The 25453-nt window shown below is 35.5% G+C and overlaps 2 pseudogenes across 1 annotated transcript; both read right to left on the reverse strand.

Annotated features, from left to right (window-relative positions):
- Nucleotides 1-250: 250 nt before the first annotated feature.
- Nucleotides 251-11974, reverse strand: LOC143552212 (uncharacterized; annotated as a pseudogene).
- Nucleotides 11975-18324: 6350 nt separating this feature from the next.
- On the reverse strand, nucleotides 18325-21649 carry LOC143552251 (uncharacterized; annotated as a pseudogene). The gene is made up of 2 exons (XR_013138617.1): nucleotides 18860-21649; nucleotides 18325-18793 (listed from the first exon to the last, which is right to left on the reverse strand). The product of XR_013138617.1 is annotated as an uncharacterized LOC143552251 (transcript).
- Nucleotides 21650-25453: the final 3804 nt, after the last annotated feature.

Raw genomic sequence — 25453 nt, forward strand, 5'->3', positions numbered from 1 at the left:
TAAATAGAGAAAACGAAGTCGGCAGATCACTTCAGCAATTTGAGGAAGAGTTTTCGATGCTTCTGAAGTTGTTTAGTTGTAGGTTCCATAAATATTGTCCTATGAATAGTGCTAGTTTTTAACGACTAGATGTACGTAAATTAAGTTCATATACTAAAAAGAAAATCATAGAATTAATATAGAACAACATATCATGTAAGTTTATCTATGAAAGGAAAACAAACATACTACGATATTAAGAGTATTGAAGTGAAGGTTCCTCTCCAAGTTTCAGAGGGAAATCGTGTTTCTTTTAGTTGCACGCCTCTTATTAGAGAGGTTAAGAGTAATATTCATCATTGACGGCCTAGAGTGAGGGTTCTCACACACGCATGAGAATGCAACCTCGACAAGTAATTTCACTTGCTCAGCAACTAGTTCCACGGGTGGAGGAAGGCGGTTGTCCAAAAATTCAGTATGAGGTATGCCTTGTGCGTCTTCTAACAATGTGACGAGATCTCCTGGATGCTTACCCATTATAGCTTCTAATGTACCATACCAAAGCTGTAAACATCACACTTCTCATTCACTTCCATCATGTATGCAAGCTCTGCGAAACAAAATCTCAGGTCAACGTCATGTGTATACTATTAGTAGTTGAATGGTCAATTTATACCTGGAGCAATGTAACCATATGTTCCGGCAAAAGAAGTCCAGTTGGATGAGTCAGGTTTCAATAGTCTGGCGGTGCCAAAATCAGACACATGAGCAACCCATTCAAAATCAAATAGAACATTGCCGCTTGTTCCCTGTGGATGATTGGTTGTTGTAGAAAATATTCATGGTAAAATGTTATTTTCTATTTCTTGCAATTCAATATTGTTTTCTAGTTATATTATGTTTAAGTAATTGTTTGTTTTGTTTTTTTAACGAGGTTCATTTTATTGGTCTGGTTGGCTGGATCTGATGGGCTGGAGCTTTGATGGGCTGAAGCTTTAATGGGCTGGAGCTTGCTGAGATGGGCTGGAGCTTTGTTGGGCCTCGGGCCAGATTTCTTATCACAACTGAGATATTAACTCTTAATCATCTCAGTTGTATTTGAGATATATAAAAGGGGTGTTAGAGTTTATTATCTAACACACACAATAACAAACTCTTCTTGATTTTTCTTGTTATTCTCTCTATAATCGATAGCAAGTTCTAGGGGCTGATAATCTGTTAGATAGTTTGAGAGTTTGTGATAAGATCACTGTGTTTGTGATCTTGTGTATTGAAGAGTTGTTGACTTCCGCTGTAAGATTCAAGATCGATTGGTGAATAAAGGTTTTTAGTATTTCTGGTATCCATTTTTTTTACGGTATCATAGTTACGTTGCTCTTGATTTCTGAAGACGCTTGGGTGATAATCATAAATTAGGGTTTCGAGTTGAAACCCTAATATTTGGGTTTCGTTTCGCTTCAAGATCGGTGTATCTCTAGTCATCTATTCGTGTGATCAATATTCTGTCATAGATCTGTAACCCTAAGTGAAGGTTACAGTCTTGACTCTTGGAAGGAATACCCTAACTTGGGCGCTCTCGGGTTACATCTTTCTATTCTTTCTCTTTTCTTGTGCATTTAGGCATCTTGTTGTTACCAGAGGGGTAATTGCCCGGTTGTTGTGTTGCATTAAGCATTCTAGGGTTGTGTGTTTCTTGTTTCTTTCTATGTGATTGTTTTTTCTTTATTTGTTAATATGGGTGATGATAATGCTTCTAGTAGTGTTGTTAATAATAATACGTTGGTTAGCAAACTTGAAGCTAGTGATCCTTTGTACTTACATGCTAGTGATTCAAGTAGTCTCACTATTGTGAGTATAAAATTGAAGGGGACTGAGAATTACAAGGTTTGGTCTAATGCTATGATGCTTGCTCTACAAGTGAAAAATAAAATTGGTTTTATAGATGGTACTTGTGAAAAATCTGATACTGATGTAGTTCTTTCTAGACCGTGGGATAGGTGCAATTCTGTAGTTCTTACTTGGTTGTTGAATTCTGTGTCTGAAGAATTGTATTTAGGGCAAGTTTACTCTAAACTAGCTACTGAAGTTTGGAAAGATTTGAAAGAAACTTATGATAAAGTGGATGGGTCTGTTGTTTTCAATCTGTATCAAAAAATTAATATGTTTACACAAAGTAATCAGTCTGTTACTGAATACTATCACAAGTTAAACATAATGTGGAAACAACTGGATCAAATTTTGCAATTGCCTTCCTGTACTTGTGATGCTTCTCAAGAATTTAACAACTTTAATCATTTAATCAAACTAATGCAATTCTTGATGGGTCTTGATAGTAGTTATGAATCTGTTAGAACTGCTTTGTTGTTAAAAGAGGAGCTTCCTACTGTTAAGGATGTTTTTGCTATTGTTTCTAGGGAAGAGTCTCATAGGAATTCTAGCAATGGTTCTTTAAAGGGACAAACCCAAGGAATTGGATTGTCTCTAAGACAAATCAAAATTTTGAGTATAAAGAAACATTGCTAGAAACCCTAATCAAGGTGTTAAATGTTCTCATTGTAATAAAATGGGTCATAGTGTTGAAAATTTTTTTGAGATTGTTGGCTATTCTTCATGGATGAAACCTATAAATAATTTAGGAAAGAAAGTGGTGACAAATAACAATGTTGTTAGTGATGTTCCAGGTGTTTCTAATAATCCTCCTAATGGTGGACTCACTCCTGATCAAGTCTCTAGATTGTTAAGTCTTTTGAATGATAAGCCTGGTGACAATGTTCAAAGCTGTAATGTGTCAGGTAATTGTAATCCTTGGTTTTTTCTGGTAACTCTAGTTGCTGGTATAGCTTTAACAGTTTTAATAGTAATGAGTCTTGTCCTGGTTGGGTGATTGACTCTGGGCTAACCAACATATGGTTATGTCTGATAAGGACTTGATAAATCAAGTTGATGTTTCTGATCTGAATATAACAGTTAGACATCCAAATGGTACATGTGCTACTGTAACCAAAATTGGTAATATTAGAATAAATGATAATGTTACTTTATGTGATGTCTTTGTGGTTCCTGGTTACTGTGTCAATTTGATATCTGTTTATAAGTTAGCTAAATATAGCAAGTTGATTGTATCCTTTAATGAAGAAAATTGTTATATTCAGGACTCTTTAACAAAGAATGTCCTGGTGCTGGTAAACAGCTTGATGGATTGTATTTTTGTGGTGGTTCTTCTATGTCTGATAAGGTGTGTTATACTAGCTGTAGTAGTGTTAATCTTTGGCATGCTAGGTTAGGTCATCCTTCTGACATTTTGTTGAAAGTGTTGAAGAAATCTTTAAAGATAAACAAAATTGAGAATGATACCCCTTGTGAGGTTTGCCACAAGGCTAAACAACATAGAGAACCTTTTCCCTTAAGTGATCATGTTTCAAAAAATTTAGGAGAACTAATCCATCTTGATGTTTGGGGACCTTATAGGATTCCAAGCAAAGAGGGTTTAGATTCTTCTTAACAATTGTTGATGATTACTCAAGGGCTGTGTGGGTTTTTTTAATGAAAAATAAAAATGAAGTTTTTTATCATATTAAATGTTTCTCAAATATGATCAAAACTCAGTTTAACAAGTTAGTAAAGGTCTTTAGAAGTGATAATGGTACAGAATTTGTTAATAATCAAATGAAATGTTTTTGTGTTGATAATGGTATCATTCATCAAACTTCTTGTGTTCATACTCCTCAACAAAATGGTATTGTTGAAAGGAAGCATAGACATTTGCTTAATGTTGCTAGGTCCTTGTTATTTCAAAGTAGAATTCCTTTAAACTTCTGGTCTGTCTGAATGTATTCTAACTGCTACTTATTTAATCAACAGGACCCCTTCATCTATGTTGAATGGTAAATCACCATATGAGTGTGTGTTTGGATTTAAGCCTGTTTTAGGTCATCTTAGAATGTTTGGGTGTTTGTGTTTTAGCACTATTTTAAACAAATCTAATAAGTTTGGCAGTAATGCTAAAAAGTGTGTATTTGTTGGTTATTCTAATAGTAAAAAAGGTTACAAGTTGTGGAGTTTAGAGAAAAAACAGTTTTTGTTTTCAAGAGATGTAAAATTTTATGAAACAATTTTTCCTTTTAAAAATAATGAAGTTTTACAAGAAACTAATTCTAGTTCTGAAATTACACACTTAAATTGTTTTGACTTATATGATTGTTTAAACCCTGGACAGTCTGTGGATGATCTTTTACCCAATGATGAGGATCCAAACAATGATTCCTCTCATGAGTTTGAGCAGCCAGAGACAGATGCTAATACCATTGTAAGTAGGGCTGAACATCAGCAAACTAGTGGTATTGAATTTGAAACTGGTAGGGTTCAGGATGAGATAGGAACTAGTGATATAGTGTAGGTCCCCCGGGGCGTCGCCGATCGATACGAGATCCGCACGAGGTCTAGGAATGCGGAATCCTCCTAGACTCGTTTAATGGTGTAGAAGACGAAGAACACAATTACACACAAACACATACACGAACAAACACACAAATGGGATAAACACATCTGCAGATCTTTTATATCATAACCAAACCATGTTACAAAACGAACAAAAACAAAGACACGGCCGACCCGAGGTGAGCTCTACCTCGGGCCGTCCCACACGACTCTGCCTCTCTGTTTCTCTCTAGCTACTTGAACTGAACACACAATACTCTAATTTTCTGGATTCTCAAACCTAAACAAGACACACCTATATATAGATACACAACTTCGCGGGCTTGGGCTTGGGCCTGTAGGCGAAGTTGTTATAACTTCGCCTAAGGCGAAGTTGTTCTAACTTCGCCTAAGGCGAAGTTGTTCTAACTTCGCCTATGGCAGAAGTTGTTACAACTTCGCCTATGGCGAAGTTGTTATAACTTCGCCTATGGCGAAGTTGTTCTAACTTCGTACTTCGTTTCCGCTGAACAGAATTGCATAGCGACGGTCACAAAATGCACCAACAGACTCCCCTTTGACCGTTGCTCTCAATTCTAACAAACACAAAAGATCATCTGTTACAAAACATGCACCAACAGACTCCCTCTTAACTGATGATCTTCTGTTTGCTCTTCAACCAGCCGTGTCTGAAACTGTCTTGTAGCTTCACAAATCTACCAATCACCCAGCGTCTTCTATATCAGATCTCCCCTTCAGTGTAAGCTTCTCCGACTATATAGATTGAGGTCTTTGAAATGCATGCATCCCCGTGCCTAATTGATCATCTCAACCAATCACGTGAGTCCTTCTGACTTCACAACACGTGAAGTTCTTCTAACTTCACCAACACGTGAAGTTAGGCTCCCTCCACGACTTCACCAACACGTCGGCACACGATAAGGTTTAATCTTCAACTACTCAACATCAAGTGATCAATTTCATCACAAAACCACCTTGACAGAATCTAACACACATGACCATTAATTAATCCGAAGCATCTTCAATCACCAGGGATAACGATCAAGAACATAAACACTATAATTCCCGATTAAATCCAACTTGTTCCAGAATTTACACTTTAATAAATAAGCATCACGTTTCAGGATCCAATTCTCGAACGCCTTGAAAATAACATAAATAATATGCTCTGACCGTAATCCAGTAATGACAAAAACCTTCAGTTCAATTTGACTTTCTTCAGTTGGTCAACCTCGAACAACAACTATTTCATTGCCCACAAACACCCAAATATGTGTCAATATCCAGTTTCAATCAATATCCCATTCACAACCTCAACTCCAAATCCAGAGTTGACACGTATTTGTTCACACGTAAGACCAAGAGATAACAAGTTTCACTCGTTGACGGAACAACGTCTTCGGTCTCACAATAATCGTGTACACCTGGCCATACAGACAAAAACTCCAAACAAATTTTTTTAATTTTTTTTTTAATTTTTTTTTTAACTTCGCCTAAAATCAACTTCGCCTAAAAGTCAACTTCGCCCCTCCTTAACTTCGCCTGTCCATAACTTCGCATGTCCATAACTTCGTCTGACTGATAACTTCGCATAAACCCTAAAATTTAAGCGACAACTTCGCCTGAACCCCATAACTTCGCCTGCGGCGGCTGTTCGGCCAAAAACGCATCAGAAACGTGCCAGAAACACCAAAACGCAGATCTCGAACCATAGCATAAGAGCCTAAGGCTCTGATACCACTTGTAGGTCCCCCCGGGGCGTCGCCGATCGATACGAGATCCGCACGAGGTCTAGGAGTGCGGAATCCTCCTAGACTCGTTTAATGGTGTAGAAGACGAAGAACACAATTACACACAAACACATACACGAACAAACACACGAATGGGATAAACACATCTGCAGATCTTTTATATCATAACCAAACCATGTTACAAAACGAACAAAAACAAAGACACGGCCGACCCGAGGTGAGCTCTACCTCGGGCCGTCCCACACGACTCTGCCTCTCTGTTTCTCTCTAGCTACTTGAACTGAACACACAATACTCTAATTTTCTGGATTCTCAAACCTAAACAAGACACACCTATATATAGATACACAACTTCGCGGGCTTGGGCTTGGGCCTGTAGGCGAACTTGTTACAACTTCGCCTATGGCGAAGTTGTTCTAACTTCGTACTTCGTTTCCGCTGAACAGAATTGCATAGCGACGGTCACAAAATGCACCAACATATAGGTGATAATTCTGGGGAACTAATGTTGAAGAGAACATCCCTACTATTCCTAGAAGGTCTACTAGGAATGTAGTTTTTCCAAAAACTTTAAATGATTTTGTTATTGAAGGAAAAGTGAAATATGGTTTGGAAAAAGTGATAAACTACTCTAATTTGTCTGTTCATAATATGTGCTTTGCTTCTGTGTTAAATAAAAGTTGTGAACCTAGGAACTTTCATGAGGCTGTAAATGATCCTAACTGGATGATTGCTATGAATAATGAGCTTGAAGCTCTTCATAGAAATGATACATGGGATCTTGTTGAATTACCTTCTAATAGAAAGACCATAGGTTGTAAATGGATTTTTAAAATAAAGTATAAATCCATAGGAGAGATAGAAAGGTAAAAGGCCAGACTTGTGGCTAAAGGTTTTAGTCAAAAAGAAGGTGTAGATTTTTTTGAAACCTTTTCACCTGTTGTGAAAATGGTTACTGTGAGATGTATTCTATCTCTAGCAGTTCAAAATACTTGGTCTATATATCAGTTAGATATTAACAATGTTTTTTTATATGGAGATTTACATGAGGATGTTTATATGGATTTACCAGAAGGTTATCATTCAAAAAATGATTCTAGGGTTTGCAAATTAAAAAAGTCTTTATATGGTTTAAAGCAAGCTCCTAGAATGTGGAATGAGAAACTTGTAAAAGTGTTACTTGAACTAGGTTTTGTTCAAAGTATGTGTGATTATTCTATGTTTGTTTTGTCTAACAAATCTGTATTTTTAGTTCTACTTGTGTATGCGGATGATATTGTGTTAACTGGTAATTCTCAATCTGAGATTTTGAAAGTTAAGGAATATTTAAAAACCAAGTTTTTAATTAAAAATCTTGGTGAACTAAAATATTTCCTTGGTATTGAAGTAATTAAAAGTGATATGGGATTGTGTTTATCACAAAGGAAATATTGTCTGGACTTACTTGCAGAGTATGACATGTTAGGATGCAAACCTGTAAGTAACCCAATTGATCAACATTTCATTATTGCCAATATGTGGAAAAAAGGTGATGAAATGTTAACTAATATTACTGGTTATCAAAAACTTGTTGGTAAGTTAATATATTTGTGTCATACTAGACCTGATATTGCTTATGCTGTGCATTATCTAAGTCAATATATGCATAAACCTCGCAAATCACACTTACAAATTGCTTTAAGGTTACTAAGGTATCTAAAAGGGGCACCTGGTAAAAGTATTCTTTTTAGCAAAAGTGATTCGTTTGAGTTATGTGCATATTCTGATTATGACTCGGCCAAATGTTTGGAAACTAGAAAATCTGTTACAGGATTTTGTGTTTTCTTAGGAAATTCTTTAATTTCCTGGAAAATCAAAAAACAAGATACTTTGTCAAGGTCTTCTGCAGAGGCAGAATACAGAGCAATGTGTTCAGCTGCATGTGAAATAATTTGGATTAAAAATCTTTTGAGTGAGTTTAAGGTAAAAGTTTGTTTACCTATAAGTTTGTTTTGTGACAGTACTGCTGCAATATCTATTGCAGCCAATCCTGTCTTCCATGACAGGACTAAACATTTTGAGTTGGATTTGTTCTTCTTAAGAGCAAAAATTGCTAGTGGTTGTATTAAAACTGTGAGCATTCAGTCTAAGAATCAAGTGGTTGATGTGTTCACTAAAGGATTGTTGATAAATGATCATGCTAAGATGTGCATGTTGCTTCATATGCATGATGTTTTCGGCTATTGAATTGAGGAGGGGTGTAGAAAATATTCATGGTAAAATGTTATTTTCTATTTCTTGCAATTCAATATTGTTTTCTAGTTATATTTTGTTTAAGTAATTGTTTGTTTTGTTTTTTTAATGAGGTTCATTTTATTGGTCTCGTTGACTGGATCTGGTGGGCTGGAGCTTTAATGGGCTGGAGCTTGCTGAGATGGGCTGGAGCTTTGTTGGGCCTCGGGCAGATTTCTTATCACAACTGAGATATTAACTCTTAATCATCTCAGTTGTATTAATTTGAGATATATAAAAGGGGTGTTAGAGTTTATTATCTAACACACACAATAACAAACTCTTCTTGATTTTTCTTGTTATTCTCTCTGTAATCGATAGCAAGTTCTAGGGTTAGGTTCATTGTTCTATGAACTGATAGTCTGTTAGATAGTTTGAGAGTTTGTGATAAGATCACTGTGTTTGTGATCTTGTGTATTGAAGAGTTGTTGACTTCCGCTGTAAGATTCAAGATCGATTGGTGAATAAAGGTTTTTAGTATTTCTGGTATCCATTGTTTTTTACAGTTGTGAACAATCATGGTGCATATAGGATAATGCCTTCGCAATACTTTTAACAGCCATCACCCTTTTTTTCCAATCAAATTCAACAGCCTGTTCCATGTTCCTTAAGCAATATGTTCCTTAAGCTCCCTCCTGCCAAGAACTCATACACCAAAACCGAGTGGCGAGAATGTGAACAAAATCCGTAGAGTTTGACGATATTTTGATGGCGTATTTCTGTCAACGTTTGGATCTCGTTTTCAAAACTCTTAAGATTTTGCAACTCACCATCTTCTGGTGCATGAATTTTTTTCACTGCAAAAAGTTCAGATGACATTTCTGCTTTATAAAAAGTGACATTTCTGCTTTATAAATAGTTCCATATCCACCAACCCCAACAACATACTTCGAGTCAAAGTTCTCCAAGGCCTCAATGATTCGTTCATACACCATATTCCCATCATAGCTCCAAATGGTAAAAGGTTTTGCTCGTGTCTCTTGTGGCCCAATGGTTTCATTTGCGTTTCTTTTACGGAGATAGCATAATATGATGACAGTTAAAAACACGAGCAATAGGAATCCTAATATAGGAAGCATGATTGGAATCACAGTCGAAACTTTCTTTTTACTACTTTGAATTCTTGGTTGGATGGGACATACTAACCCTGTGTTGTTTCCGCATAACCCTTTGTTGTGTCCAAGTGCCTTCATTGGAGCATCTTCAAATACTTTCATCTTTGGAAGTGGGCCCTCTGATTGATTAAAGGATATATCGACTGTGGTTAAACTTTTCAACACAGTGAAACTTGAAGGAATAGAGCCTGTGAGATTATTGTGAGAGAGGTTTAACGTTTGTATAACAGTCAAACCCCCCAAGCTGTGATGGTATTCTCTCAGTCAAATTGTTTTCACTTAGATCAAGGGATTCTAACTGACCCAACTTGGAAATTTGTACAGGAATAGCTCCCTCAAGTTTATTACTACTTAAGTTCAAGATCCTTAACTTTAAGCATTCTCCTAATTTTTCATTGATTGGCCCCATAAGAGACTTTTTTTTCTAAGTTAAGCTCTTCTAAGTTGTTCAAATTACCTAACTCTGAAGGAATTGTACCTGATAGCTTATTGTCATCCAAGTTCAAGTTCATTAGTGAGCTTAATCTTTTAAAGCTTGTTGGAATTTCACCGACCAAGTGATTTGATGAAAGATTAAGCCTTACTAATCTTGTCGCTTCTCCTAGATTTGAAGGTCTTTTTCCAGACAAGTTGTTGTTGGATATCCTTAAGCTAGTTAATTTTGGACACGACCCCCAGTTGCTAGACACCTCACCATATAACTTATTGTAACTCAAATCCATATAATCCAACTCTGGATATATCCCAAAATCTTGAGAGATGTTTCCGGTCAGTTGGTTATTGTCAAGGCGAACTCTGACTAAGCTACTACAGTTTTTCAAGGTCTTTGGTACGTGGCCGGAGAAGAGATTGTCGTTCACTGTGAAATGTGTGAGTGACCCGGAGACGCATATATTGTCTGGTAAAGGACCAGAGAACATGTTATAAGATAAATAGAATATTTCCATCTTAGTTAAATTCATATCTTGAGGAATGAAACCCACAAAATTATTCATGAGCAAGCCCAATCCTTCGAGAGCTGTTCTCTTTCCCAATTCAGGTGATATGACGCCACTGAAATTGTTTGCACCTATGTCAAAGTCTACAAGCTGAGTGTAATTTGTTACAAAATTTGGAATCGACCCAGATATGAAGTTCTCACCTAAGTAAATCCTTTCTATCCTAGTCAAATTTTTAAAGGTAACTGGGATGGTGCCTGTGATATGGTTAGTGCTAATATCAAGATCTATGAGATCACGAGCAAGTTCGGATGGGACAGACCCAAAAAGTTGATTACCATACAGAGAAAGGTAATGGAGAGAGGTTAAATTTCCTATTGAAGAAGGAATGGCCCCAGTAAGATTATTTAAAGAGAAGTTAATATTTTGGACCACACTCAAAGTCCCAATTTCTGAAGGATGGAACCACTGAACTTGTTATTATATAAGGACAACTTTGTAAGCAGAGTGTAATTTGCAAAATAACTTGGAATCGACCCGGACATGAAATTATTACTTAAGTGCATCTTTCCTAGCCTACTGAAATTTCGGAAAGTAATTGGAATGGTACCTGTGATATAGTTACCGCTAATCTCAAGATCTATGAGATCCCGAGCCCGAGCAAGGTCAGATGGAATGGACCCAGACAGTTGATTACCATACAGATAAAGGAAATAAAGAGAGGTTAAATTTCCTATTGAGGAAGGAATGGCTCCATTAAGATTGTTGGAAGAGAAGTCAATGTATTGGATCAAACTCATTTTCCCAATTTCTGGAGGGATGGGTCCCTCAAGTTGATTGGTACCTAAGTCAATAGTAACTAGCTTTTTGAGGTTACCAACAGTATCTGGGATATGACCACTAAGATCGTTCCTATACAAAGAAATATCAGTTAAAGATTTTGGCATTCCTATCTCGGATGGAATCACCCCTGAGAAGTTATTACCGCCTAGGTATAATTGTCTGAGATTGGCATGCTCCCAATGCTGGAAGGAATGTGGCCATAGAGCAAATTAAACGAAAGATCAAAAGTTTCAAGATTTCGTAAGGAATACGTATCAAGATCACCAAGTGTACCTGTTAAGTACACATATCTAACGGTGATGTTTGTCACAAACACTTTGTGCAGCTGCAGTACCGTTACTACAACCGATTCCTGTCCAGTTGTTATGACACGGGTTGCTTCCAACCCATGATGAGAGAACTGATTGGCTTTGTTTATCAAGGTTGGCTTTCCATTTTAAAAGAGCCGATGCTTCACTGTTTGGTGTAGCTCTTGCAAGTGAAGGGACACACAAAAGATTATAACAACAGAGTAATAATAAAAGTGTAATTAATAAGAGGGACATACTGGAAATAGAAGTAAAAGGTTATGAAAGCCAATGCCTAGAATAAATGTTACTTATAGAAAATAAAATTACACGGTGACCCCCTAAAGAACTATAACTCTCAGAATCATGAGTATACAAAAGATGATATGTGAAGGGTCAAAGATGTATTTTTGGAAATAGAATGAGGAAAGAAAAGATTATGTATGTGTTTACATTTCTTGTCATTTCTTTACATGACTAGCTCCATAGCCTCCATTTCATTCTTATGTTAAATGAATGGGTATAAGTGTAATTTTACCTTAGCTACTTGTTAATATGCTGAAGAGTAAATTGTTTTTCATCTATATGGTTTACGTCTCATAGCTCTTTTTATATATCTATATTTGTATAATATGATTATGTTTAGTTATGAAAAAAAAAAAAATTTAAGGTACGTTCGATCCAAATTAACTTAATTCGATCATTCCTTGTTTGGAGGGAATTCTGGAACTTCGCTCCAAACCAGTTAGAACCTGCGACTCTTCGATTTCAAATCAATTAAGACTGAAACTTCCTCGCCGGGAAGAGGAAGATGTAAAATTAGTTTGTTTCTATCAATTAACCCTCTCTATTACCACTAATTTACATTTGATCATTAAACTTATATATTTATACATAAAAAGTATTAAATTAAATTTATAATATATATAAATTATAAATAGCTAGATTTTAATGTGGTGCATTGAACCGAACTACATGGTACACTGTACCTGTTCGTACCGAAATGAACCTACCCTCCTCCGTACCGAGTTCGTCTAGCCTAGCGAACCGCATACCCGTAACGGAGTGTACCGTGATTTATCTGACTATGCCCCTAACGTTTAAATTTGATTGTGGTTTTGGCTCCTTAGACTAACTTCTATTATCTCTTAGTAAGATAAAACGTTTAAGGGCCAAAACAACAAACTAACTTAAAAGTAAAGGCCAAAACAACAATTTATTCCCATGTTACATATTTTCTTTGTCTTATTTTAAGGTTTTTTTTATCACTATTAATATTTATTTATTCTGTTTTTATTTTTGTATTCTAACTCACATATTTAACTAATCGTTTAACCAACCACGTTAAATTTTTGTAGTTTATTCTTCGTTTAGTACTTGTTGCAACGTGCAAGTTTGATAGCGTAAGTTTGGACGTTACATAATAAGAAAACAATGAAACAAAAAATGTGCAGGTACCTTTTTCTATGATGATATGTATTATGACAAGCATATTTACTTTAATAAAACATTTATTAGAAAACTTTAAACGGTTGGTGAGTTCTTATTAGGGGTGAACGGTATGGACACGGCAAGAAGGGTATGAACATAAGAATATACAGATTCAAAAGTTGCTAGCCCGTAAGGTTCTACCCTCCGAACACTTCACTCTTAATATTTTTGTTAATTTTCACCACCTTTCTAATTTTGACCACTTTGTTTATTATTATACTTTTACTATAATATATTATTCTTAATAATTTATATTATTGTTATTATTGTTGTTAGTTTAATGTAAAAGTCTTTTTAGCCTTTTTTTTTCCCACTAATCGTGTCTAAGAGTGGTGCAACTTATGTTAACCACACTTTCTTCTCTTTTTTCCTTCCTTTTTTCTTTCTTCTTCTTTTTAGAAAGAAGAAGGCTCCTGAATTAGCGCATGGAAAAATCCGCAAGAGAACTGTACTAACCTGCCACCGGTTACTTTATCAAGGCTCCGCATGAGAAGAAAGAAGGCATGTTTCAAATTTCTCATGAAGCGAGTGTCCCCCTTACTCCTTATTCTCTCTTAAAGCTTATAAAGCTCTAAAAAGGGTTGGTTAAATTATAACGCGTTTGGAAATTCATTTTGAATGAGGCATGCAAAATGGTCAAATGGCAAACCATCTCGAGTCACAAACTTTGCCATGCTTTCTCGAGTGCCTTCAACGTCCTAACTCCAAATATTTTCATCGTTTGACATTGTTACATGGCCTCGTTCTGGAACACCTTTCAACACCTTACATAATTACCTAATTGTTTTTTAATTCCGTGTTTGACTCCTACTATAACAATAAACGATAATGCTTGCGTCGCACTTTGAGGTGACCATCTGACATTTTACATATATCAAAAATGTCCCCATATGGTTAGGTTCCTCATTGTGGGAATAGTTTCCAACTCACAACTGTGACTTTACGAAGAACTAGACCCAACGAAAGAAAACTATTGGAAGCCAATTTAGTGTGTTATTTAGAGCGTTTATAGTGTGTTTTTGAGCGGTTAAAAGAGTAAATAGGTGTGTTGTAATTAAATCAAATCATCCACTAATATTTACGCAAAAAAAAAAGAAGGGTTACAATGGTAGAAAAAAAACCAAAAATCGGCTAGTTTAATGACTTCATGCTCCAATGGCTATATAAAGCCGCTTTCTAACGGTCAAACCCGTACCAGCCTAGATAGGAATACCATTTTTACAATCGGGTTTTGGGTCGGGTTCCAGGGAGACTCTAGATGTTATTGTTGATCATGTTAATTGTTAGACAAATTATTGTCAAATTTCTCCATGGTGCCATTTCACCCTAGAGAGACTCTAGATGTGTAGTAGATGTCTGGTCGGTGCCGTACGATGTGGTTTTTGTCTAAAGTTAGTCAATCGATCAATAAAGGTTATGTCTATGTAACCATTAAGATACTATATCGAACATAGAGTTAACAAGTGGTAATCCTACTTAGTTGAATAATAGTTATATTTTAGCATTTAAATGGATGTTAATCATAGGCATTTCAGTTCAACATAGTTTATATAAATCTCTATAAAAGCTTTTGCATTAGTTTTATAATAAAAAAAAATGCTATACTAATCAAACGCACACGATGTATACCCTACTTACCCTAACGCGTGAATGTTACTGATTTTTTTAACTTATTTGGTTTGAAAGCTTGAGTATTAAAGATTAAGCATCTAGACAGGTAGGTAAAACTTTTTATAGAACCTAAGATGACTGAGAATTCTGTCATTAAATGTTTTCAGTTAAGAGCTTTAGTGACTATTTTTCTTAAGCCAACAGGATAGTTTGACTATATGTTCATTCACTAATGCCATACATCTTGTCCTGGTGTTTTGAATGTAGGTGTTTATTGCAAAATTGTGTGTAATCTAACATTTATTCATCTATACGTCTATGTTTATATGAAGATCTTCCTCCTGGTCTCCTTAATATTGTATGCTAGCTTTCAGGTTAATGTTCTTGTTATATAATTTTAGTTTTCAGCCACTGAGTGTACGCGCAATACGTTCATAGAATATAAAACAACCAATACTATGAAATGAAGATATAAATATTATTATTTATGCTATCAGCTTGTCTTTTTGGCTGCATGCGTCTCTACTGTAAGGTCAAGAATAATTTGTCCTCCATTTTTTATTTCTCGATTTGACCAAGTGGAATGCCATAAGAACTTTTAGTCAATTGTCAAGAAAATGGGCACACAAGAAATGATAGGATTTTTTTTTCCATAAAGCTAGCATGTCTCCATCCCAAGATTTTTAGAGATCAAAACTATGAACTTTTTGTTGGTGGAGGAAATTAAGCTTAGCTTTATACTTTGAAGAGTGAGACCCGGTACAAATATAATTAATATACTAAACTTACATATAACCAGTGTAGTTACTTGAACGAGAATAACTATGTTATAAAAAATAAAATAGTGTAGTTATAATTACTTTAGTTATTTATACACTTTTCATGGTAAAAATTATCTGTATATGATGCATATGCATACTTTGAAGTGGGGTCACTGATGCAATTTTTATTTTAATAGCATATCCATGAGTTAGTGCGTGTATCGGATTTTATAATGAAAAGTTTTCCACCTTCAAAGCGGACGGCTTATTCTTTGTCATCTTTACATAACATTTAGGACTATTAAAAATTCTCTCCCAGTACATGCGCAATATTTTTTCTCTATTGAGTGGCGACCATATATTTGAAGTACATGGATTCTAGACTTGAAAATTTATATATACACATTAATTTTTTAACATGGGACTTATGGTGAGTAAATGTGTAGATTTAAAAGTAACATTAGAGAGTGTGTGAGTTAATCAGGACACAAAAATAGGTAATAAAGCAGTAACTGAGGTTATGATATCGAACGTAAATTCCAATTAAGATCACCTCTAAACAATTTTTCTTGATATTCATGAGACGGATGTGCGTATTTTGATAATCAAATGATTGTTTTCGTGAACAAATGATTAGTCATCATACATACACATAAAGCTCCATGCCAGTCCGAAGTGAATACGCATGTGAGTACGTGACACTAAATAAATACGATCCTATATACAAAACCCACTAAATGTGAAACTGGCACCTGCGCAAAAACTCATAAAAATTTTTATCTTTTGAAGAGCTTCTCGCTTTTCCCACAAATTGATGAAGTTCTCACATTTGTCTCAGTTTTCGTTTTATAAAGGTTATCGAGTTCTCGCTTATTTTGATTCGCAATCCATATAATAAATTAACCCGACAATTTCCCTTTTGGATTATGTTGTCAAAATCTACTTGACTTTGTCAAACATCTTCATGAATCACCCGACATCTTTCACTTTGATTTTTACCAGTTTATTACACTCTCCTAAGTTACTCGTTCAATTCTTCTTATCCACCTTTGGACATAAGAGTTTTAAGCTCGGTTACTATCAAATTATTCAACATCTATCAAATCTGTAGGTCCCGTGACCGGATCAAACAACACAACAAACTAAGAACTAGTTGTCTTGGATCAACCTCTCTACTAGTTGGCGGAAACAACTAGCAAGGTCCGAGATCTCGGATCTTGTGGTGGTGAGCTTGGAGCCGTAAGTTGAGGGTGGGAAGAAAGAAACAGAGTTTTAGATAACAAGGATTTTGCAAAAGGATTATTTTTAAAGGTTGTTGGAGAAATGGGTTGAGTGACCCTTTATATAGGGTCCCTCATTTCTCCAAGTTTACATAACATGATACAAAATAAACGTATTGAGGTACGTATTACACCGACTCTAAGCAAATATAAAGACATACACAATCTTAAAACTAATATAGAATATTGTCCCTACAAAATCGGATTTCCTTCATTGTTAAAACCTTCTAGTAAGATGTCTCTCCGAGTTCGCCCAGATCCCAAATGAGAAAACAAATTTCCATTACTTTCCCTCGTTGACTCGTAGTCAATCATAAACCTGACCCGTGACTTGACCCATAATCATAATCACCAAACAAACTATAATACCCAAATTGCCCCTGGTTATTAAATCACATATCTTATAATTGAATAAAGATTGACCAGAGATGCCATCAATTGCTAAAATTTGATCAAAACTGATTAATTAAGCCCTTGAATTGATGTGTATGAGGTATTAGAACATCAAATAATCTTCAACTTGATCTTAAAACATATCATCAACCATCAACTTTGAGATTTCTGAACCAAATATCGAACTCGAACCCCGACTCCAAAAGATCACAACATCACGAAATCACAGCTTGAATCATCAAGTTGATCCTAAAATCTGACCTTCTTAAACGATTCAGATTGATAAAAACTTGAAGAAACAAGAATCGATTATCAATTTTGTGTAATTGAATCGATTTTGACTTTCTTATCTGTTGAATTTCACCAACTTTGGCCAAGAACCACTTGTTCTTCAAGAAATCCCCGTAAACCCTTCAATTTGTCTAAAACATTCTTTTATACCCGAAATTTGGTTAACTATGTCGTGCACAATTAAGTTAATGATGTGCACAGCACATTCACTATGGAAAAAAACGCCTCCACAAATCGGTTTAGATTTTAATTTTACGATATTTTAATTTGTATTATGTTTAAAATATGTTATCTATAGTTATAAATAAATTATTTACAGTATACGGTTACCCAATACTGTGATATAAACATGAATTACAGGTTTTTGTCTAGTCAGGTACCGTACCAGTTTTTATATACTCCCAATGGCATGAACCATTGATTAATTTGGTTAGAAGAGAGCAACTTGTGGGTGAATTTTATAACAAACCACTGAATGTACATAAAATAAGTTCATATACGAAAAAGAAATACAAAAAATTATTGGAAATCAAAGAACACAGGTTGAACGATTTAGGATAACAACAACAATTGATAAACTAAGATTCTTGTATTATTAACGTAAGATCAATCTTGGTGATTATACCAGAGTTTTGATCGAGTATTTATACACAATAATAAGGATAACTGCCACTATAACCGTTTGACGGTTAAGCATATTAATGACGGCTGCAGCAATTAACCTAACTTCTAAAATACAATTCTAACCCTATAATAATAAGTATATTACAATATAAAATAAAACCTAATAATGTTTATAGTTCTAATAAAAATATAGAACGACAAAGAATGTAAGTTTATTTATGAAATGAAAACAAACTATTATCATATTAAGATTTGAAGCAAAGGTTCCTCTCCAAGGTTACGAGGGATAACAAGAAATCCATAAAATATAGAACAACAGATCATGTATTATCTATGAAAGGTAAACAAACATACTATGATATATATTAGGAATATTTGAAGTGAAAGTTCCTCTCAAAGGTTCAGACGGAAATCGTGTTTCTTTTGGCTGCACGCCTCTCATTAGAGAGGTTATGAGTAATATTCATCATTGACGGCCTTGAGTGAGGGCTCTTATGCACGCATGAGAATGCAACCTCGACAAGTAATTTTACTTGCTCAGCAACTGGTTCCACGGGTGGAGGAAGGCGTTTGTCCAAAAATTCAGTATGAGATACGCCTTGTGTGTCTTCTAAAAATGTGAGGAGATCTCCTGGATGCTTACCCATTATAACTTCTAATGTCACCACGCCAAAGCTATAAACATCACACTTCTCATTCACCTCCATCGTGTATGCAAGCTCTGCAAAACAAAATCTCACGTCAACATCATGTGTATACAACTAGTAGTAAAAAGGTTGATTTATACCTGGAGAAATGTAACCAAACGTTCCGGCAAAAGAAGTCCAGTTGGATGAGTCTGGCTTTAATAGCCTGGCGGTGCCAAAATCAGACACATGAGCAACCCATTCAGAATCAAATAGAACATTGTTGCTTGTTAAGTCTCTGTGGATGATTGGCTGTGAACAATCATGATGCATATAGGATAACGCCTTCGCAATACTTTTAACAGCCATCACCCTTCTTTTCCAATCAAATTCAACAGATTGTTCCATGTGTGACAATATGTTCCTTAAGCTCCCACCTGCCAAAAACTCGTACACCAAAAACGAGTGGCGTGAGTGTGAACAAAATCTGTAGAGTTTGACAATGTTTTGATGGCGTATTTATGTCAATGCTCGTATCTCATTTTCAAAACTCTTGAGATTTTGCACCTCACCATCTTCTGGTGCGTGAACTTTTTTCACCGGAAAAACTTCAGATGACATTTCTGCTTTATAAACAGTTCCGTATCCACCAACACCAACAACATACTTCGAGTCGAAGTCCTCCAAGGCCTCAGTGATTCTCTCGTACACCATTTTCCCATCATAGCTCCAAATGGTAAAAGGTTTTGTTTGTGTCTCTCGTGGCCTAATGGTTACGTTCAGGTTTCTTTTACGGAGATAGCATAATATGAAGATAATAAAAAACACAAGCAACAAGACTCCTAATGTAGGAAGTATGATCAGAACCACAATCGAAATCTTCTTGTTTTTACCTTGATTCCTTAGTTGGATGGGACAGACTAATCCTGTGTGATTTCCGCATAACCCCTTGTTGTGTCCTAGTGCCTCCATTGGAGCATCTTCAAAAGCTCGCATCTTTGGTAGTGGACCCTCTAACTGATTGAACGATACATCAACTGTGATTAAACTTAACATTGCAGTGAAACTTGAAGGAATAGAGCCTGTGAGATTATTGTGAGAGAGGTTTAATGTTTGTACAACTGCCAAACCCCCAAGCTGTGGCGGTATACTTCCGGTCAAATTATTGTGAGAGAGGTCAAGTGATTCTAACTTTTCCAACTTGGAAATATGTACAGGAATAACTCCCTCGAGTTTATTACTGCTTAAGTTCAAGATCCTTAACTTTAAGTATTCCCCTAAATTGTTATTGATTGGGCCAGTAAAAGAATTTTGTGCCAAGTTAAGTTCTTCTAAATTGTACAGATTTCCTAACGTCGAAGGAATAATACCAGATATCTTATTGTAGTCCAAGTAGCTTCATCTTCCAAAGGTTATTGGGATTTCACCAACTAAGTGATTTGAAGAAAGATTAAGCTCGAGTAATTTTGTTGCCCTTCCTAGCTCTGTAGATATTTTCCCAGATAAATTGTTGTTGGATATCTTTAATCTAGTTAAATTAGGACAGAATCCCCAGTTACCGGATACTTCACCATAGAGTATATTGTGACTCAAATCCATATAATCCAACTCTGGATATATCCCAAAATCTTGAGATATGTTTCCGGTCAGTTGGTTGTTTTCAAGCCGAACTCGGACTAAGCTACTACAATTTTTCAAGCTCTTTGGTAAATGGCCGGAGAAGAGATTTTGGCTCACAACGAATATTTGAGGTAACCCAGAGACACATATATTGTTTGGTAAAGGGCCAGAAAGCATGTTGTTAGACACTGCAAACATTTCCATCTTAGTTATATTCATATCTAGAGGAATGGAACCTACGAGGTTATTCATGAACAGGCTCAAAGCAACAAGGGTTGCTCTCCTTCCTAATTCAGGGGGTATGAAGCCACTGAATTTGTTATCAGCTAAGTGCAACTCTATAAGCTGAGTGTAATTTGCAAAATATTCTGGGATAGACCCGGATATGAGGTTATCACTTAAGTAAATCCTTTCTATCCTAGTGAAATTTTGGAAGGTAATTGGAACGGTACCCGTGATCAGGTTCCTACCAATCTCAAGATCTTGGAGATCCCGAGCCCTAGCAAGTTCGGATGGAATGGACCCAGAAAGGTGATTACTATACAGATAAAGGTGCCAGAGAGTGGTTAAATTTCCGACGGAAGAAGGAATGTCTCCAGTAAGATAATTAGCAGAAAAGTCGATGTTTTGGACCGAACTCAGTGTTCCAATTTCTGAAGGGATGGGTCCCTCAAGGTCATTGTCGTTTAAGGCAAACCAAACTAGTTTTTTGAGGTTACCTATGTTATTTGGGATATGACCATTAAGAAGGTTATCGAACGCATAAAGGTAAGCTAGATTTGTGAGGTTACCTATGCTATACGGGATATGACCAGTAAGACTGTTAGTGGCCAACCAAAGCACACCCAAAGATCGTAGCATTCCTATCTCGGACGGAATTTTCCCTGAGAAGTTATTAAACGCCAGGGCTAAATTTCTGAGATTAGACATGTTCCCAATGCTGGAAGGAATGTGGCCATAGAGTGAGTTGTATGAAAGATCAAAAGTTTCAACATTTTGTAGTGACCATGTATCAAGATTATCAAGTGTACCTGTTAAGTTTACATACTGAACTATGATGCTTGTTACACACTTTCAGCAGCTGCAGTACCATTACTGCAAACGATTCCGGTCCAGTTGTTTTGGCATGGGTTGCTTCCAACCCATGATGAGAGAGCTGATTGGCTTTGTTTATCAAGGCTGGCTTTCCATTTTATAAGAGCAGACGCTACAATTGTCGGTGTAGCAGTCACAAGTGTAGGAACACACAAAAGATTATAACAGGTGAATAATAATAATATGACCGCCTTGGAGAGTGACATGAAAGATTGTAAAATTAGAAGGTTACCAAATTAATGGTATACCTCAGTAAGATATATGTGACACACAACAGACTTGCTTTAGTAACCAAGAAGACATATTACTTATAGAAAATTAAATTACACATTGGCCCCCTAATGACTTATCACTTCATCATGATAACCCTCAATATCGAATTGTTGTCAATTACCAAAGGGTTATATATCTCAAGAACTCTGGGGAATTGTCGAGACGGGCTTAATTAGATACATTTGCATGGTTTTATATAAAAATTATGTTTACGATGTAACGTTTTTTTGTTACGTTTCAATGAGCATAACTAAACCGTCACCACAACAAATCGAACACGTGTGGGTATCCTTTTGGTCATATTATGACTTTCTTTTTTAGGTTTATATTGGGTTGTGATAGCATATATATATACAAGTACTGTAACGAACCGACACCTACTGAATTCTCACCACGTCTTCACTATTTTAATTAGAATAACATTTAAATCACTCCTTATTCAAATTCTTCTCTTTGGACTTTCTATAAAAATGAGAGTATGATAGAGCCTTAACATTTGTAAAGAAGCGTAAGCTATTCTGTATATGTTCGCTAAAATCTGAAATCAAGTCAAGCTTAAGCACACTATGACCTAAAATTAAGTTTTTTTAATAAACTTGTCCAAGCCCGAGTCTCGCGTATCGAGCTTGAGTATGCTCATGAACCTAAATGGCTAAATGATCCCCTATTGTTTATATATGTTTTATTTAATATTATATATAATATATAAATAACTATTGTTGTGTATTAAATAATGAAAAAGTAGCTAAATAAGATATATTTTTATATATAAATATAATAATTTGTATTAAATAATTATAAATGTATATAAATATTTTAATTAATAATAAATTAGACGAGCCTGATCTGATTGAACTCAAAAAATTATTTAGAAACAGATTGGCTATAAAATAAAACCTAAAGTGAGCCAAACTCAAACTCTAAAGTTTCCAAATTTTCAAAATTAGCATTTCAAAATGGACATTTAAGCTATTTTATCCCTACACTCCTCTTGGAAAGTTCATGGTCAAGTGGATTGCTACGGCCACAATCTCTTCCTTGAAAAAGTCTATGGTGAAGGCAATTGCTTTGTTGGATCGTTTGGCAATTTATATAAACCAAAATGTCCCCGAATAGTTAGGTTCGTCGTTGTAGGAATAGTTTCCATCAAGATTCCATGGCATGATGAAGAACTAGCACAAACGCAAGATTGAAAACTTTTGGAAGCCATCTTAGTGTGTGTTTTTGGAGCATTTAGTGCGTTTTTGAGGGTTTAAAAGAGCATATAGCTTTCCGAGTGTTGAGATTGATCAAAAGATCCACTTATAAATATTTATACTAAAAAGAAGCGTTACAATATTGGTAACAACTAAAAAATCGAAGAGAAATGAAAAATAGGTAGCTAGTTTATGCTCCAACAAATCGCTTTCTAAAAGTCGTACCCGGTACCACGTTGGGTAAGAATACACGGTTTTAAATTATACTGGTTTTTGAGCTGTTGTCTAGGACTAAACACTATACCCTATTTATAAATGATGGGACCGGTTACATAGTACTGTGATATAAGGCATACCAATTTTCTTACAGCGTCGGAAATTTTTGGGCCGGAATTTAGTTATATATGAAAAAAATATCCCAATTAGCCGTTTGGGTTTGGTCAAAGTCGCTATATAACTTTTTTTTATTCAGTCATTTTTGCCGGGTTGAATCGGGTCGGGTCACATATATATATATATATATATATATATGTATGTATTAATACGCGTAACATATTTGGATTTTTAATATATATCAAATTTTAGAAGTATAGCATAATGGTACTTTGAATAAAGAGAACTAAATTCTCAATTTTATGATGTAGTTTTATAAGTATAAAATATCGTATAAAAAGGTTATCAATGTTTTAGAAACATGAAGAAACTTTTAAAGAATTAACAAATAACATAGGCTATACTAGTTTTTCCCTGCATGATAAAAGTATTTAAATTTAAACACACAAGCACTATATACATCATAATTGTCTTTACGAATTTAGCATTTCAAAGTGGACGACTTGTTATCTTGACTTAACATATAAGACTTTTACAAATTCTTCTTCCAAACACATGCGCATTTTTCTTTAACTAGTTGCAATCAACCCTTCGTTATGGCTACGACTTCTTTTTGCATATGGAAAGACGACCACAAACAAAAGGTTGTGTCATAATTTAAAAATATGACAAAATAAATCGGTGCAAAATGTATCTAGTTTATTTTAAGTTTTCTTTTTTCTAAAATAAAATAGATGTCAAAAGCTGTCATATTTTTTTTCTTATCAACAAAAAAAATTATAAAAACATCTAACAAGTCGCTGGAAATACCAAGATACAATCACCAACACACCAAAGTCACCAAACAAGAAACTATCCAAGTAAACAAACGTACCCACCCAACCCCATACAATTGAAAAGAACACTACTCCTCCTAAGAGAATCCCATCACTTTTATTTCCTCCACCAAATTCGACAGTTGAATCGGGGTCCCAGAATGGACAAGCAAGTTCCTCCATTTCCATAAGCACCAAATCACGATCAAGCAAATAGCTTGAGTCACTTTTGCTTCCTCATTGGAGAGTGACGAATGATTGTGAAGTTTCAACACATCCCGAACACTAAATAAAAAGATGGAAGACAACTTACACCAATGGGCAATAATACTACACATGGTTTTGGCAAAACCACATGAGACTAACACGTGTTCCACCGATTCCTCCAACTCTCCACAAATAGGACAAAGAGACAAACTAACCAAAATATTGTGTTTTACCAAAACATCAAAAGTAGAAAGTCGATCAAGAACCACCCTCCAAGCCACAAAACCGACCTTCTTCAGGACAAAACTATTCTAATCAAAGGGAAACCCCGGACTGGATTCGAATTAATTAGAAATTTCTTCTTTACTTTTTCAACATCAAGTTCACAAGACCACATCCTCCCTTGCTAACAAATCACAAAAGTATTTCTTACAAGAGATGGAGAAGTTGTCTAAATTCCTCAATTTCATTTGCATCAGAAAACTCTTTAATCCATTCCCATTAGCCACAAATCCACCCGTCGAGCATAAATAGACGATCCACAACCAAATATCCAAGCGGAGTAGATTAGGAAATCGACACCTATAGGAATTGGCCCGATCCAAATATCTAACCAAAAACCATGTCTTTGTCCCGTCTTTTACCAAGTCATGAAAACAAGCCCAAATCTGTTCCAACCTCTTTAAAAGCTGAATTTATTTTTATGATCCGGCTCCAAGGACCTGTACTCGATAACTTAGTCAGGATCGTCGACCACCTCTTCTAGTTATTAAAGTGCCATCACCATTTTGCCAACGAGGCCACGTTAGTATCCCGTAAATAAAATCTAGGGTACACTTTGCAAAACTATCACTTTGATAGTTGTAATAATCATAATGACAAACGACCCTATATTTGAAGTGTATGGAAACTACAAGGGCTCGCGAGTAGGTCTGGCAGAAAACCTGAGCCCGACGGGTATACCTGAAACCCAAAGCATTATACCCAAAGCCCAACGGAGATTGGAGCGGTTATGGAATTAGTTTTAAAAATTTCATGATATGAGACAAGTAAGCCTAGCAAATGTAACCCATTTGGGTTACTATATATGGGTCATTTTGGGTCATAATAATAACCCCCATTGGTTGTTTTGGGTTTAAGTAAAATGCTTAATGGTCAGAATGGGTCAAACTAAAAGATATAAAAAATTGGAATGGGTCGAAGATAAAATTGGGTG

The sequence above is a fragment of the Bidens hawaiensis genome, unplaced genomic scaffold (genome assembly GCF_021521415.1).
Source record: "Bidens hawaiensis isolate Kalapana, Puna unplaced genomic scaffold, B.hawaiensis_p1.1 tig00016829_1, whole genome shotgun sequence".
In the NCBI taxonomy this organism is placed as follows: domain Eukaryota; kingdom Viridiplantae; phylum Streptophyta; class Magnoliopsida; order Asterales; family Asteraceae; genus Bidens; species Bidens hawaiensis.